Below are 16,334 nucleotides of genomic sequence, written 5' to 3'. Positions count from 1 at the left end.
GCGTGTACACGACGGGATGGCAGTAAAAGAAAGGGGTAGGCGGTGGCGACGTAAGGGATTTTAAGCCTGGGGGTTATTACAAATGGCGGCAGCGGCGCGCGGGCGCGGCAGAAAGAAAACGGAAAACGTTGAGAAAATATAGATCCGTATGGCACGAGAGGAGTAGGGTCGTTGACTGTGTGCGTGTGCGTGCGCGCTCGCAAACAGGAAACGATGGAGCGGTACACTGTGTTTGAACTACTTTTCGTAGCGAAACTCCTCCGATCCTCGCCGCCGCCGTCCCGGGAATAAGTAAAAGAGGAAAAAGCAATTAAAATCGGTCGCTCCCCATTGGTCGGAAATGTTTTCCACCGTGCGTTCGTGTGTGCGTGTGCGCGCTTGCGAATGCCGTTTCGTTTGCCCGAGGAGGAATCAAGATTTTAAAACCGCCAAACACCTCCCCCCCCCATTCCGCTCCCGGGCGCTCACCCCTCCGAGGATTTGTCTTCGGTCGGTATAAATATTTTAATAATGCACGCGCTGTCGTCCGTCGGTGTTTTTCAAATCCGTTCTACACGTTCACGAAATAATTCGATTTACGCGACCACTGCGGAATATCATATAATTATAGGTACCCACATCCGACTGGCACACGTTACCCGTACAATATAACAAAACAAAATATAATAATATAATACTATATTTTAAACGAACACCGTTCATCGCGTAAATGAATATTAAGGTTGTTGAAAAATATTTTTATTAAAACGATAATACCTACAGAATATAATATTATTATTAGGCTGCGACATGAAGTATATTATACAACTTGACTGTATCACCCTCGCGATTCCACCGTCTTCTTGCGCCACCATAGCCACCCTAGTTCTGTCACCGCGCTTATTAATAATTATTATTAATATAAATGTTCACCTGCAATCGTCCTACCAGTTAGTAGGGGGGTAGAGAAATCACGACCACCCCCAAAAACGCATCGATCACGACCGCAACGGTGTTATAATAATATTATTATACACGTATGCACGCAACTCGACATAAATTATATTATTATAAACGATTACGGTCGGTATGGTAAAAAGGGTGTGCGAATCACTATTAAAATAATATTTGAATCAAGTCAATGGGCCACCTCCAATAATCGATAAACCGTAATTAAGTTATTCAATTTATTAGATATATCGACGCTTACAAGTCACGACCATAATAATTATATATAGATATACTGATTAAATTTTATCATAAATAAATAAAAATGAAGATTAAGTCCTTATTTCCGATCATATAATTCAATTTAGATTAAGAATTTATCATAACGCACGCTATTATGATCGGGAAATAAATAAACCAATAAATTATGTATTATTATTATTTTTATTATTATACCTGATGTAAAGTGTACTTATACATAATTGATTACATCTTCGGAGATGTACAATTCGATATTACCACGCAACACATTTTTATGTCATGTGAATTACGCCTTGAAGAAAATCAATTGCTTCTTATAGTTCTTTATAGCCGTTTTTGTAAAATTTTAGTTATAATAATTATTATATAATAGAAAAAAATGTAGGTGATTTTTTTCAATGTAGTTATGCCATGGAAAATAATATTCGTAATTTAGTTTCATCGGTAAAAAAATTATTAACCTAAGACATTAAACAAACAATTGAAACAATTGTTTAATATACATTAACGCATCTCAAAATATTTCTTATAGAACAATTTCAAGTTTATTAGAGTACCTATACTAATAATTATTGGTACCTCAAATAAATACTCAAGACTACACAAATTTTTATCTAAACCAAAATCTATAAATAATATTATGCTACAATAAGATTTAATTTATCAGTTGATTAAATTTCACACGCAATTTTAACGCAAAATGATCTAATTGTTTAATATTTATTTAATTTTTAGTATTTATTAAATATTATGCTAAAAAACTTTCATTTGTTTATTTATTATAACAGTACAGTTCTTAACGAAATTCTGTTTCTAAATCAAATATTCATATAAATTAAACATATGAGTAGTATCTGCTATTTAAAAAACAAGCATTAAAATACTATATTACCATATTTAAGTATACTATACTTAACATATGTGAATGACTAACTACAATCTATATCAATCATCTCATATTACAATATTTTAAAAACTAAATGATATTTCATATAAGTAGATATTTATTATATATAATTACTTATTGAACATTTGTTCAAACATATTATTAAAAAGAAAATTTTCTCAAAATGCATAGACAAATTCCTGATATTGACGACCGAAATTGGTAAATATTTAAAATTTTAATTGTTTATTTCTTCATACTATGGTTATTAAATAAATATTCCAATTGCACATATAAAGCTATATATGAGAGCAGGTGATTTTAAATATTAAATTAAATTTGAAAAAAAATAATACTTATAGAGAAAAAGAAATATAACACAAATAATTTTATTCTAATAGTTATGAATTTAAAAAACAAACATCTTTTTTTTCTCATGAAAATGATTAAATTATTTTTTTACCTTGTAAAAACGCTATAATATAATAAATAACTTTGAGAATTAATAATCACATTTCAACACAATTATTCATTATAAAGAAATATTTCATATCCTATTAATTATGTTTAACTTAATTCAAATTTAATTTTTTAAGTATTTTAGATTTATATTTAAGTAAAAACTATACTATAAAAGTATTTTTTTATAAACATGTATCGTTTATAATAAAACTAAATGTATGTAGATTGCAATTTTAGTTTTTATTAGGTTATAATCTAGAAATAATCCATCTAATAAAATAGTAAACAAATTTGAACTATTTTGTTAAATATTTAATACGACATATCGGGTTACACAATAAGAGTGTATTATTCACTTCGTCTCGCGAGGAAAAGCTTGTTAGATGTAAACTAAGAAGTATCATATAGAATGAGATGGATGTCTTCTGGCTTGACACGGTTAATTATGGTAAGAAATGAGTTTTAGAGAGTGTGTAGGAATGGTCCCTATATTGGTGATTAAGCAGGAGAGATTATATTGAGATGGTTTAGACATATTCAAAATAGGAAAGGAGCACAAGCACAGGGGAGTTGAAAGGGTGTTTGGAATAGACATGAAAGGAAACCCGAGAAGAAATTAATAGGAATAATCAATATTATGATGTAGAGAAATGGGGAGTGGCAAGATAGAGTACAAGATTAATGGACAAGGAGTAAAAGAGGAATGACAATCAAAAGTTCGGGAAAAAAACAGCCACCATGACTCTGTCTTAAATGAAATCGTTACATCGTGAACAATATATTTTAGAATCTATTTAAATTGAGAGCACCGAATATATACATTAAACATTGTCGTATATTGTCGACAATGAATTGATTAAGTATTTAGAATATGTAAATATTGCACTGAAACATTATAAATAGCTAATACATCATACGTATCTTAACTATATATATATGTATATTATTATTATTATTATTATTCAGATATTCAACAATATAATATAACATTATTCCATATTTATTCGTGTATTTTAGTATTTTACTGGTGTGAAAAATTATGTTACGCTATAAATGCATTGTGCCAATGTGAAAGAATAACAAAATGACCATTGCAAAAGACATACAGATGTTCAATCGTAATAATAACATATCAAATGTGTGATAAAAGTAGTTCTATTAGTTAAAAATTTAGGATAGGGTTTGAAGAAAAAAAAATCTTAACTTCGATAGTCTTTATGTGGTATTCCGGATTATATGCAAACGATTGAAAAACTATAAGCCTATTCAATAACATTTAATACTTTAGGATATTCAATACAATGCGGTTTGGTAACGTTCGTTTTCGGACGGGCAGACGACGGGAGGGCGAGGAGACGTACAAAACGAAACGTGTGGAAGTGCGACATCGTTGTAATAATATAATAACAATCGGAGAATGAAAAGGATATGGTTGTGATGGTAGGGGTAGTAATGCAGGGTGGCGTAAGAGCCAACGTAACTGTAGGTATACAGGTGCTCGTAATTACTGTCGGCACCGTGCACGCGGCGCTTTAACGCATTGTCGGCGAAAGGGTTTTTCCGAGCGCACCGCGTAATTGCGCGCGACTGGCGCAAACGGAATAAGAAAATGTAATTTGGGCTTCGCACTCCCATACGTCTCCTGCACCCCCTCCCTCGACACAACGACCAAGACCTGCGTGCCGATACGTGCGAGACCTTCGAAAAAGACGCGGTGGGTGGACTACGAGGAACGAGCAGCGGAAAATCAAGAGAGCGGCTCGTCAACTAATTAGCTAGTAGTTCTAAGTTTTAATAATAATTAAAAGCCACGCGGCAAACTTGGAAGAGAGGCGAACGAGTGCTGGCAACGACGACGGAGCGCGCACGCTCGCTACCCCCCTCCACCATTTAATTATAATGTACACGCACATATAAATATATGTATGTGTGTGTATGTGTGTGTGAACATTTGCAAGACTTTGAAGCGAACAAACTTAATCGCCACGCGCGTATAAATATATAAATATACGGGCATTTGAAACAACGCGGGGTTTTATCTTTTGTTTCAGTAAGGCGGTGTACAGTTCCTCTCCGTATGAATAGGAGGAAAAAACCTTCTCGCACAATTTGCGAATTATACTTTTTTTTTTTATTTTTTAAAGAAATATACTACCGTTTTAGCCAATCCAACCGGTCACCACTAGAATCGTGATACTCGTGCGTGTTCGCAGTATAATATCGTTTCGACCGAAAAATACGTTTCCGGTACGATATACGAAACACCAAGCTATGATACCCGAGTGGCGGGTACGATAAACTCGGACAAACATATAGCATTACACTCCGGATATGTACACTGCAGACACAAATATTATTGATAAATATATATTGTACATAGGTAACGGTATATAATTATCATAGGCCACGGGTGTCGTGATAAGTTCTACCGTTGGCGGAGTTTGTCGAATTGTTCGTAAATATTATGTTTGACAATAAAAATAATTTAAAAATATTCGTTTACCGTCAAGCATGAAGACGCGTATTATACGCACCATTTCGTGTATTTTAGACTTAGCGTAAAATTATAATATTATCAATACAATAAATTATACTATACGCAGAGTAGGAGCTTAAGACGTTACACCGACGTTTTCTTCGATTACATTATTATATAAGTTTGCACGTGAACGAGTCAGATTCGATAACGCGTCCTCGGAGGACCGCGGTGGCGCGAAAGGACTGTGTAGCAACAACAACAACAACAACAACAACACGCACCGTCTTCTTATCTGCGATACTGAGCTCGTTTAAATTATTGGCGGCCGTTATATTCTTGGACGACGATAAGAATATTCTCCGGGGTATAGTTACACGAATGAAACATTAACCGAACTATTCTATATTTTAAACCTCTGCTCCCATATTATATGTATTATATACTTCTCCCGCGATTACAGTTCACCTGTGATTTCCACTTGCACTGATTTCCTTTCCTCGTCGACAATACACAACCTTTACTTCGAAAACGTTTGATAACCAGCCACTACATTTCCAATGAACCACATTCACCGTCGACGACCTTAACACGAGCAAACGAATTATTTCATGAAAATAAAAATGTAAAAGTACCTATCTAAAACTTCTGTCGTAACCCAACAGCCGGGAGACGGAGTATCTCACGCGCTACGTGACCCCCTCCCCCCTTTAAACGTATACGACGTGGGCGACGGTGACGTTATCCAAAACTTTTGGTCGGTTTAACGTAGCACTACGTGATGGAAATAAAAACGACTTTTTGATAACGCGATTACCGTGTTTTTCCTTTTCTCGAATCCTGTACAGCAGTTAACGACTCAGTCGCACACTCCGCCAACAACTGTTACAAACAAAATGTTTTATAATAATTAAATAAATACTGATATTATTTCCAACAAAATATTCAACCGCTGGACCGTTAATTTAGACCATTAGTACAACGATTACGATACTTACGGGTCACTATTTTCGTTAGTACGACACGTATTAATATAAAAATGGCGATTAATATTCAGCATTATATATTTCACGAAATCAAATGCGTGTTCTTTAACGCTCAACCTTGTGTTTGAAAATACTCAGACCACCATTATGGAGAGTGATAATATGTTGCTAGGACTCGAGTCAACATTATTTAGCTGACGTGTCATAAAATATGACGTCGTGAAAATATCAGATGACAAAAACTCGAATATATTTCTTCGGCCGTTATTGTATTTCTAAGCTGCCACACCATTTTGGGTTACAACATTTTAAACTTTGTGAAATAATTCCATTATAGGGACAAAAAGGCACGAGCTGGTAGCACTGCTTAGCGCGGAGTGTGTTGCACTCACCCATCGGGAATAATATTGTCTCTAGGTAAAATACGAAGGCTGAGGATCCATACACTTTTGGGGTAACAGAGAAAGCATATAACTTACACACACCCATATATGTATATTCATTGTGACCGAAAACCCCGTTTCTCGTTACTCGCCGCGGTGGCTACTGCCGTTAAAAAGGGATTTTAAATCCCTTTTCCAAAAAAAACAATGGCCGGTGGAAAAATTAATATTTAATTTCCACCTCTTGTCCAACCGCCTCGGTGTTCTCGAGAAAAACGTACGCGTGTATAATATATAAAATAATATAACGCGTCCAATTACACAACTGCCGGTCGTGGGAATTCACTTTTTCATAACCTTCTCCGTCATCCCACGCCATGCGCCCCTCGAAACCAGTGGTTAGGGGTGACTTATACAAAAATATCATATATTCAACGCACACTTTAGAAAAACATTATGCCCGTGTTTTTGCAAAATGTATTCCGTCGCCCTTTTTTGGTGGATATAAATATAGCCAGGACAAAAGTGTGCATTAATTTAAACGTATGTATACAACACTAACATACACTCGCCGACCATACAAGACCCCTCTTCTGAAAAATGTCCTCTGCAATTACGCCAAACACGGACAACAAGTCTAATAATAACCCCTTTTCGACTATTGTAAGACGTTATCTCCGCAGCTTTGTAGCGCTCACTGCACTATAGTCATCCCGGGGGATGCTGATTCAATTTTATCTCTGTACGCTGCACGTATAATACATACATGTACCAAAAAAGAGAATTAAAAGAAAAAATAAATAACAAACATGACACATTTCTTATAGGAAAAGTAATTAGATGTTTTTGACTTTTGAGAAAACATTCAAAAATATAACATTTTGTTTGTTAAGCAAACATTTATTTGAACTTCAAAAAAAAAAAAAAAAGATTGCCAAAGTTCTAATATAAGAATAATATTATTAATAATAGAAATGCAAAAATTGTTTACACACCAAAAACAACCTTAAAACCAATCCTTTTACTAGGTATTAAGGTACTAATCTATCATATATAGAAGCTAATCATTTTACTAGGTATTAAGGTACTGATCTATCATATATGATATATAGAAGCTAATCGTTTTACTATCCTAACCGGAATAATATTATAATATCAACACACTTTATTTAATTTATAATATTAATAATAATAATTATTATTATTATTTTATTTTTATTGTATTAGTTTTTTGTACATATAAATACTTTATTTATTATGATTATTTTTCTGATTTCCAATTTTAGTATCTTAAGTTGTGATGGAATCATAATTTTATTTTTGAAATACGGTTAGTAGAAGTCTAGAAATTCTTAGATATTAGACTCACGCATTGCTTAAAAAAAAAACGCCACGTGATCATAATTTTATTACAGAAATTCATTAAAAAAACATATGTACTTACTTTTTTTAAGACTCTAAAAATATGAATCTGATAGTTATGTACATGTGCCACTATAATAAAAGGGAAAAGTAATATTAAATTCACGAAGATATCTAAGTTTACCTTAATAGATTATCATGAGATTAAGCATTTTTGAAGAAAATATTTTTTTGGCAACAAAATAAAATCAGTTAAATAATATAATCAATTTTTATATCAACATAAATAGTTTTTAAGTATTTGAAAATATAATATCTACGTTTAAATAAGATGTTAACTATTTTACGTACTAAAAATGCACCAAAAATGTATAATATGAATATGTAGATATGTGTAGTATATAATATACGTATCATACCATTGTATAAACAATTATTTTACTGATCATTATACTGTAATAATAAATTAGCTTAGCCCACAAATTAATAATTTCAGTTTAATGTTACACAATTTAATATCCACATTAATCCTTAAATATTATATGAATATACAATATACATATAATATTTATTTTACACAGCTTATAATTTATTTATATTTAATTATATGATCTTTACAGTATTTAAAAAACGTAAGTTTGATGTATACGATGCAATTTAAAATTAATGATCAATAAATTTAAGACTACTAGAGAAATTTTATATTCAAATATACCGACAACGATTCGATTTCCACAAGAAAGATATTTTTATAGCATGAAATAGCAATAAAATAATTATTTTTGCTGTGTATGATAATTATTATTATAGTCTTATATAATTATAGTTTTATACAAGTATAAAATAGTAGCTTTGGTCTCTTCACTTTGAAAGCAAATAGAAATTAATTACGTTTTCTATGTACGCCGGTCAAAAAGGTTCGTCAGTACATTATAATGAACCTACCCTAAGACTGCAGCCATACAATATAATATATTCATTTATATAAATATTGTATGCAGTAATATAATAATATAATAATAATAATAATTTTAATAAAATGTCGTAGGTATATATCGTCTTTTACAGCGCCGGACATGAGAGGGACGGCGTTTAAACTTTAAAGGACGACGTTAAATTCCTAGGCTGCACGTCATGTACATATATCATACTCGTATGCTGTGCACGCGTGCACGCAAGCCCTCCTCTACGCCATACCGAGTTTCTTTCGGTCGAGTGAAAAAGAGAGAGAGAAAGAGAGACAGACAGTGAGAGTGAGTAAGAGACGACGGCAATGATATGTGGGGAGAAGAAGAGTTCAAACGTCGTCTCAGTCGCCGTCTACGCGCGTATATATTATAATAATAATGTGATAAAATTACCCGGGCCGAAAGAGAGCGGAATAAGAGTAGAAACGGGAGAGGAGAAATCGAGGGTGGTCCGTGCGTGTGTGCGTCTTGTTGTCGGGCACGATAAGGGACGCGAAACGGGGCTGCAGAGCGACGGCGGGAAGAGAACTCGCGCGCAGTATAATATATATATATATATACTAAAACCCGGCAGCAGTTTTAAACTCGTATACCACTCCGCCGCACCCTAAGCCGAATGAATAATGGCGGCAGCGACGGCGGCGGTGGCGGCCCGAGGGTAAAGAATCCCCTATTTTCTTTGCGCCGCCCCCTCGCGCGCGCCACGGATTCTTTGGCGGCCGAAAAGGGTGGCGCGGGCGGTGGCGAACTATACATTCTTGGTGCGCGCAACCCCGCCGCTGCCGCTGCGCTCGCCCGCCACTATATATTATACTTCCACGCCGACACGCCGCTCTAACCCTTTTTGCGCGCGAGAAACATTTTAAAGGCATCTTTGCCGTTATCGGTGTGCAGTATCACCGTCGTGCACGCGACACGGCCCGACTACCATAGATACGCACACACACACATTCACGTGCACATTATGAAGGTATATGCACAGTACATAGTGAGCACGAAAGGAAGATGGCCTCGTCGCGGGGGACCCGTATGAATTACGGCCTTAAGGTTATAAACCGTGCCAAGAAATCCTATTAAGTATAATATGAAATACTTCGACCACGTCGCTGCTGTTTCCGAGCGCATATAATATATATATATATAATCCGTGTGTCTGTGTGTATAGGAATTCGACGATAACAATATTCCCGAGCTCTTTGCTATGGGTAGGTACTATTATTATTACCTACCGTCGTGTCGTAAGCGCCACAATAAGAATCGCCGTACATATATCTATAAAGGTTTTACCTGTCAGAGGAATGCGCGCCGCTTCTTCCTATCTGCTCGCGAATTTGCGTATTCATTATGATTATCGCTATAGTGCTATACTAAACATTATAATACCTACGGGCTAGGTTAGGCTAGTCGTGGATACGCGTGACGACAGAGTTGGTCAATTTTATCCAAAACCAAAATTAGTACAATATGTGGTGGCCATCGTGTGTTAAACAGTATTATTTTTGATTTAATCTTAATAATGCATTTAAAAATGGAAAATCGTTTTTCACTATTAAAATTAAAATGTATTTATTTAATTCAATAGTCGCCATCAACGCATGTCTGAGGATATTTACCTAAGACGCGTTTAAAAGCTATTTTTTAGGCTATATATTCATTAAAAAAATTAGTACTGTAGCTATTGGACTACAGGAATAATTTCACTTATAAATAACAATATATAAACACTATATTGTTGATAGTGTTATAGAAATAATTAAAACTAATCAAATATCTCTTCAACATAATATTACGTACATTAGATTATATTTATATAAACTATTCAGATCATTACGCAATATTTTAATAAAAATAATTCCTTATATGTATTATGTATAATAAACTATTGGAAACTATTTTATGATTAATAACAAAGTTAAACGTAATAAAATAATAAAACTAGGTAGTAATATTAGTTATTACAAAAAGTAAAAAAAGCGAATAAAGGTTATTCCAGTTTAAATTTACTTTATAAAACCCCAACGGTAATACAAAAACTACTTTCACAAGTTTTATTTTATTATCCATTAGTACAAGTACATGTTATTAGTTAGCTTTTAGTTGTCAAGAATTGTATAACTATAAGGTACATTTGCGAGAACACTATTTATATTAATATAAGTATAAACATTTTTGAGTAAATACTTTTTTCTTATAATAAAAACACTAATAAGGTTTTATTAAGCTCATCTAAAAGATTGTGAATTGGAAAACCAGAATTCAATAGTTTTTTAAGCGCCAAGAAAATCTACTGACTATAGCGTAAAATAGTTTTATGAAAATTTCAGAAAGCGTATAGTTTTAACCGACATCTAATAAAAACAGTTTGAAAATATAAAAACTTTATAAATAATAATCATATTATTATATCTTGATATTATTTTTATAATTAATATATTAATAAATAAAAATATAGCATAAACTTACGGGTTCTAGTTTTCTCGGGAGTCTTACGTTTGAACTTACTGATATTTTAACATTATTATTAATAATTTATTATTTTATTAGTACGGACATTAAAATGCTAGTTATGTAAATAGTAAATATTCATTATTCTCAAATATCTTAAATAATAATATCATAGTTATGATTTGTAAATAAATAAATTCGTTAATCAATATTTGATTATTTTTTAATTTTTTGTAATTTTTCACAAAATGTCAAAGATATTTTTCTTTGATTTTGACTATAATTGTTTTTTTCTAATTAAAAAAGAAAACTTCGAAAATTCTTAGATCCTTATCAAAAGTGATTCAACTTGAACTTTAAAGTTGAATATTTTATATTTGATCTGTTAATTTTACTGAGCAAAAATTATAGAAAAACTAAAAAAAATTACGGAGAGTCATTTTTAATAAAGAATTATTTGTTCGTAATTCATTTACAACATGCTTGTAATTTATACAAACATTAGATTAAGTGTTATAATATATACAATAATTTACAAAAAGGAAGTTATTTTTGATACTAATATAGAATTTTTTTAAAGTTATTAAAATATTTGTATTTATATTATTTACAAGTAAATTTGACTTCCATTGATCGTCATACTCGTGTATGTTATTAATATAAAATAAATGTTGAATTATGACTAATGATGTAACATTACGTAGAATGTAGATGCTATTAAATTGTTTACTGATCCTAAACTAATGTAAGATATCGAGATTTAAATTATACAAACCATTGAGGTTAATCATATTGGAAAAAGTTACTAGTGTTGGAAGATTGTTTCTATTATAGGTATTTTGTGCGATGGTATTATGTTTGAATATTATAATTATGTTTTAATTGTTATTAATCAAAGTTAATATGTATTATCGCAATGTAAATATGAGTTCATATGCATGTATAAGGCACGAATTTCTAATGAAATAAAAATCAATTGTTTTACTGACATTGACACTCTACAGCACGATCCAACAATGCGAAAAATTTGACATGTATCGGCAGTAGCAACTGTATGAAGGTAGTGTGGCAGAAACGTAATGGAATTCGGATGAGAGTATGAGCGGGAATTCTCGTAAATGGACAAAGCGTGTAGTAGAAGTCTGTTTAAAGTCGAAGGGAAAAACTATATGTACATATGAAACGACGTCGATGATAGTGGTGGCGGTATTAAAGGAAAGGAAACGAAGGGATCTTGCTGGTGAGGAGGTGTGGCGGTGGTCTGGGTCGATAGATAATTTATGCGATGTCTGTAAGAGGGTATGGTAGCGGAATGGGGGGAGAGTCCGCGAGGAGACGAGACGAGACGTGGCGGTGCGGCAGAGAACGTCCTCGGAGCCGGGGCAAAAGGAGGCAAAAATGGAACGTTGGGAGAGCGGTGGCGGCAGTGGCAGCAGAGCAAAGGAAAATGTTGACGAGAAAACTTTTGTATGAATAATGAAGCCCGCTTGCTGCAAGTCGAAGGGTTTTTCGGACAGGCGGCGGTGGAGGTGGTGGACGACGACGACGACGACCGGGGGTTAGATAGCAGCGGCAGGCAGGCACAATGGCTGAACCCCGGGAAAAGAGGGCGAACTTTAGTTTTGACGTGCAATCCTCTCTCTTTCCTCCACGCATGCACATATATACACATATTATACATTATACGCCCGTGTGTGCGTGTAGTACCATTACTCTCTCTTATATAATATGCGTACGCGTGTGCGTATTTTTGTGTACGTAGATATATATACACGTTGAAAGGAAGCATTATTCGCGCAAAAGTACACACACACACATTATATTTATATACATAACGCGTACGCTCATGGTGCAAAAGACGAACGAGCGGGTGAAATAATTCTGTGAGTCGTTACGGCTGTGCTGGTGATAAAACGACGGCGGTGTTGACGAAGAAGGCGAAATATAAAGAGAAGACCCGTCGTAATAATAAAGTTTCCAAGTCGATTTACTATATTATACTGGAGCTCACGCACTGCGTCGCCGGAAAGACGACAACGGCAGTGGCGGCGGCTGCGAGATGTGTACAATATTATTATTTATTTATACGGATAAAAGGTCCTATATTACAATAAAAATTGTTTATCTTATTATGCTTATCTAAGAGCTAAATTCACAAAAACTATTAACAAACGGATCAATATTGTACATACTGACTAAGCTCATTTAACGATTAATTGGTGTATTTGATACTAATTAAGTACTTTTTAAAGATGACTAAAACAAATTGAAATTTCTTAAATTAATTTTAAACACCTTAAAACTAATCATATTATTTAATAATTCAGGATATTCAATTAAACTGTTAATTAATTTATGCGAGAAAAATAAATCTAATTTTTTCCTTCTTGTTTCTAAAGTGTTTAAATTTAAGATATTAATATTATTATTCCGAGAAATTGTTTTAAATGTCGTCATCGTCGTCGTCGCGCGCGCAAGCGCACTTATAATGTATTATGCTAAACAGACCCTCGGAAGGTGATTGCTGTTACGCGTTTTTTCATCGGTGTATTAATATTGTTAATGTTATTTTTATAGGAAGAAGAAAACGGAACCATTCGGTACGTGAAAACTCGTATTGACGCATTTCAATGTTATCGGTACGAAAAAAAAAAGAAACACCGTCAAAAATCCGAAACCAATAAGCAAAATAACACACGTAAAAACTAAAAAAAATAAAATATAGGTAATTCTGATACTCACGGATTGTTTTTTAGCTCACGTTCCCAGATAGTGACATGTCTAAGGCTGAATCAGCGGCTATACTGCGGTGTTTAAAATCCGAGTGAACGGCTAGAACCGATATACGATAATAATATTATACATCCGAGAAAAAAAGGGGTTCGATCGGGTTTTGCCGAAGGGCCGATACCGGTCGTTCCTGTCAATCCAGTTTTATATTATTATTATTATTATTATTATTATTATTATTATTATTTTACTTTTTATATTTTATGGCACGTCGTTCTCGGGACATCGAAAGGCTATCGAACTAGTTTTATCGATTGTAACACGTTTATATTGTATTGTACTCGTGGTTTCCACTGTGGGACCGGAATTACTCGTTCCGCGGCTGGACATCTGGTCCCCTATTTTTGACCGTCCGCGGTCTTCGGACCCCGGGGGAAGAACCTTTGTGGCCAAAATTTAGAGAAATACACATATACGCACAAAGTAATAGTACAAAATAATAATATACGCTTCATCGTCAGATCGACGAAAGCCCAGAGGCAAATTCGCACAGGATACCCCACGGTCTTCGGTTACGCCTACTGTGTCGTATCTGCTGTGTTCTTTCAGCTCATTATTGGTGATTGGCAATAACAGTTAGCATAAAGGTACATTTTTTTACACCGAAATAAAAAGAACAATCTGTAATAATAAGTATATGATATAATAAAATAAATGCATAAATTGTTGTATAATATATTTAATTGAACCTAATATGTATTTTTTATCATTAAAGCTAACATTATTTAACAATTTTTAATTTTGCAAAATATACAATTTTATAATTTGTCTCAAAGATTAAAAAATTAAACCTGAAGAAATATTTTAATATTCTTAATCCAACTAAACCATACTAAATCAAGTTTACAATCGTAACAATGTTACCTAATATTATTTACTTTAAATACTAATGATCATTATGTAGTTACGCTTAGACACATAGTGTATGCTAATATAATACATTAAAAATATGTAATTTTTAATATTAATACTGTATAAAATAAATGTAAAATTTATTTTGTTACTTAGTATTTTTTTATTAAAACTATAACTTATTGAAAATAATATTTTATCGATTATTCATTTAAGTATTAGATAGTTAAAAGTGTTAATCTATTTTATAAATTAATTTTTTTTTAAACAAAATCCGAATAGTATTTTTAGAAATATTTTAAGATAATATGTCTAATTTTAATGTTTATTATATAACGCACGATTGACACTATATACTATTAAAATATTATTAAGTATTTTTTTCTAACTATGTAGGTATCTAAACTTCACAAATTATCAATTAATTAATTATTTTAATTAAAATTCTATGAATTAAAAAAAAAATAAGGGTTTACTGATAAACAAACCACACATTCTATTTCAGTATATAAATTTTTAAGTTAACCATTTTAAATGTGGGTATGTAATGAATAATGATATAATGTGTACTATACGCAGTACTATATTTATAGTTGCGTAAAATAATTCTAAACCAATAAGAAAAATCAAGTACCTAAGTTGTTCTAAATATTTTATTAATAATTCTTATTAAAGATATTTATTAATAAAAGTCTTTTATTAAACAAGTAGGTACCGCGCTGTTGTATATTAGGTGCCGAATTGTTATTATAGTATTATGAGTAAGTTAAATTTAAATTCAATGATAAATCGTTGTAAACGAAAAACGATTCTAAAGGGAACTATTTGTCAACCCATATAATATTACTGAGTGTATTTTGTGATATGCTTTTTTTATATATTTATTAAATCTATTTATTTATTTTTAGTATTGCAAAAGGTTGATGTATTATTTAATTATTATAAAAACATAACATCCACACAAAATTATAAACATCTATATAACTTGAAATTTAATTTTAACTATGTAAATACCGTAAAACGGTAAAAAATATATTCATAATATCAAGAGATATCATCTTAAAATTGATCAAAAATGCATTGCGTAATAATTAACATCGTTATTTATTGTTTAAATAATTAATTTAATGAAGAATTGCGACAAAACTCTAACTACAAATGAATATGAAAAAAATGTGGCTATATATTTTTATATAGATACAAGAGAAACTTATGTAGAAATTCGTATCCATTTTTTTTTTTTAAATTTTAACCCTGTGAATAATTTTTTATCGATATTTATAAAAAAAAAATAATAAAATTTGAGATATCTATTAAATAGCTTAAAGTGAGTTAAACAATTTTTATGTAATTATAGGTCAATGCTAATTTTAATACTGTTATACGTAATTACATTCTTCGACTATACTCATTTAAAAAATGCTGATTATATTAACTCTAATTTAAAAAACTACCTATTTCAAAATTATTTTTTTTTTAATTTATTGAACTTAAATTTAAAAAATAAAGTAACTTTTTTTGTTATTTGGATCCGAA

General features: G+C 32.2%; 1 long non-coding RNA gene across 1 annotated transcript in view; it reads right to left on the bottom strand.

Annotated features, from left to right (window-relative positions):
• Nucleotides 1–13,998, bottom strand: part of LOC112590868 — a 34,076-nt gene extending 20,078 nt beyond the window's left edge. Inside the window, exon 1 of the long non-coding RNA XR_003114478.1 lies at nt 13,899–13,998. This is a non-coding gene — a long non-coding RNA (uncharacterized LOC112590868). The remainder of the gene's footprint in view (nt 1–13,898) is intronic.
• Nucleotides 13,999–16,334: the final 2,336 nt, after the last annotated feature.

This window comes from Melanaphis sacchari, unplaced genomic scaffold (assembly GCF_002803265.2).
Source record: "Melanaphis sacchari strain LSU unplaced genomic scaffold, SCAv2.0 Contig121_pilon_pilon, whole genome shotgun sequence".
In the NCBI taxonomy this organism is placed as follows: Eukaryota; Metazoa; Arthropoda; class Insecta; order Hemiptera; family Aphididae; genus Melanaphis; species Melanaphis sacchari.
This window is presented reverse-complemented; position numbering and strand designations above follow the sequence as displayed.